Here is a 2,995-nt window from a genome sequence, read left to right as displayed (position 1 = left end):
CCGAGAGATAGTGGACGTGTTGCAATCTCTTTCTCTCCATCTCTCTCTCTCTCTCTCTCTATTGCACATGCTTAAAAACCATCTTGAGGGACGATCCAATGCAAGAGAAAGATAAGTGGAAGAGGGGGGAGAGAGAGAGAGAGAGAGAGAGAGAGAGAGAGATTATATGAGAGAGAGAGAGAGAGAGAGTGTGTTTGTGTGTGTGTGTGTGTGTGTGTGTGCTTTTGTGTTTTTGTGAGAGAGGGAGAGAGAGAGAGAGGGGGGGGAAGGTTTATAGAATTTTTGTATGTGGTTTTGAGAGAGAGAGAGAGAAAGAGAGGTGTAGGGGTTGATCGATGCTAGGGGAAGATGAAAGGGCATGAATATCTAAGGAAAGGAGATGAAAGAAAATAAAGATAATGGAGGAACGAAAGAAGGTAGATTTGAGCAAGCAAGGAGATATTTTCTTGAAGGAAAAGAGGTAGTGTGCACCCTACTATAGGTCAATCAATCGCCATCATGCAACCTTGCATGTAGACACATATGCTACACCCTCCTTTCCCTTCAAGTAATTAACTGATTTTAGCATATTCCTTAAGTTAGGGTACATGTTGGCGCCAATCTTACGTGCATTTTGGGAGATAGTGGCATGTGAAGTTTTGTATTTTTGTGCCTCTAGCCTCTATCTATAGCATGCATAGATGCATAGAAGTGTACGTGCCATTTTTAGAGAGATAGATAGAGATTATGTGTGTATGTGTTAACACCTCTAGCTACGGGTTTTTTTTTGTGTGTGTGTGTGTGTGTTGAGATGTGCATTTCGAGAGATAATGTCGTTAGTCATTTGATAAACCCTCCCCCTCCCCCCTCCCCCCCCCGCCCTCTCTCTCTCTCTCTCTCTCTCTCTAGCTATGGTTTTGTGTGTGTGTGTGTGTGTGTGTTGAGATACACATTTCCAGAGGCAGTGGCGTTAGTCATTTGATAAACCCCTTGCCCCCCCCCCCCCTCTCTCTCTCTCTCTCTCTCGCATTCACAAATCTTGCATGGTGCTCACATTCACACACAAATGTAAAAACATAACGTTTATAATCCTTACAAGCTATATGTATACCTAATCAATTGTGTGTGTGTGTGTGTGTGTGCATGTATGTGTGTGTGTGTATGTGTTAACACCTCTAGCTACGGGTTTTTTTTGTGTGTATTTTTGTGCCTCTAGCCTCTGAGCCATACATCTACCTCGATCGAGGTATTGACATGCCATGATACCTCGATCGAGGTATTGTGGCATGCCCATACATCTCGGTACATCTACCTCGATCGAGGTATTGACATGCCACGAGACCTCGATCGAGGTATGTCGGCAGCCGGATGCCACATGTCTCGATTGACATATTCGACATGCGGCCAAGTCATCGGTCCAGCATACCTCGATCGAGGTATGTCATCTGCCCTGTCGGCTGCCCTATCGGATGGCACATACCTCGATCGAGGTATGCTGGACATGCCACATTACCTCGATCGAGGTTGAGAGCTGGATTGCCAAGATACCTCGAACGAGGTAGATCTGGCATGTATAGGTGGCTTGCCAGCAAACCTCGATCGAGGTATAGGCTCGGTCCGGTGAAAAAAGCCCAGCACCTCGATCGAGGTATTGGCTTGGCTCGGTTGTCCTCGTGTGTGATTTTCATTGGAACTAATACCTCGATCGAGGTATTGGAGACCGAAGCAAAACATTTGTATTTTCACTCAAGCGGGTGTCACACTCATCCGAAAGTGGTCCGGAAGTGGACACCCTTAGCTTGCTACCACCCCTATCTATAGCATGCATAGAAGTGTACGTGCCATTTTTAGAGAGATAGAGAGAGATTATGTGTGTATGTGTTAACACCTCTAGCTACGGGTTTTTTTTGTGTGTGTGTGTGTTGAGATGTGCATTTCGAGAGATAGTGTCGTTAGTCATTTGATAAACCCTCCCCCTCCCCCCTCCTCTCTCTCTCTCTCTCTCTCTCTCTCTCTCTCTAGCTATGGTTTTTTTTTGTGTGTGTGTGTGTGTGTTGAGATACACATTTCCAGAGGCAGTGGCGTTAGTCATTTGATAAATCCCTCGCCTCCCCCCCCTCTCTCTCTCTCTCTCTGGCATTCACAAATCTTGCATGGCGCTCACATTCACAGACAAATGTAAAAACATAACGTTTATAATCCTTACAAGCTATATGTATATCTAATCAATTGTGTGTGTGTGTGTGTGTGTGTGTGCATGTATGTGTATGTGTGTGTGTGTGTGTATGTGTTAACACCTCTAGCTACGGGTTTTTTTTTGTGTGTGTGTGAGTTGAGATGTGCATTTCGAGAGATAGTGTCGTTAGTCATTTGATAAACCCTCCCCCTCCCCCCTCCCCTCTCTCTCTCTCTCTCTCTCTCTCTCTCTCTCTCTCTCTCTCTCTCTCTCTCTCTCGCTATGGTATTTCTATGAGAGAGAGAGAGAGAGAGAGAGAGAGAGATGTACAGTTATACGAGCGCCCTTGAGCATCTATCTTCTATCTATTGCCTTCCCTTCCTTGCCTCATCCCATGCTCCTCCAGCACATAACAAAAATCATTTCAAACATCCACTTTGAGACGTAACTGAGCATCATCGGCCCAAAAGTGAAGGAAAAGTACCCCCTCACTCATGGAGGTACATTGGAGGTTTGCGGCATAAAGAAAAAGGTGAGGGAGTGTGATTCAGTTTATGGAATCTAGACCATGGAGGGCCCATGTAGTGAGGTGAAGGGGTGCAATGACTATTTCATTATATGCGCCGAAAACAAAAGAATATGGATTAAATCAAATATAAAGGAAATGGGGATGGGGGGATAAAGGTGTAAGGCATCAGCTTAATTTATACGTGGGGGTGTATGTCATTACGTATTTCTATGAGAGAGAGAGAGAGAGAGAGAGAGAGAGAGAGAGAGAGAGAGAGATTATATGTGTGTGTGTGAGAGAGAGTGTGTGTTTGTGTGTGTGTGTGCGTGTGT

The sequence above is a fragment of the Dipteris shenzhenensis genome, chromosome 10 (genome assembly GCF_047967505.1).
Source record: "Dipteris shenzhenensis isolate YYH24624 ecotype China chromosome 10, Dip_SZ_1.0, whole genome shotgun sequence".
Taxonomy (NCBI): Eukaryota; Viridiplantae; Streptophyta; class Polypodiopsida; order Gleicheniales; family Dipteridaceae; genus Dipteris; species Dipteris shenzhenensis.
Note: the sequence above shows the minus strand (reverse complement) of the source record.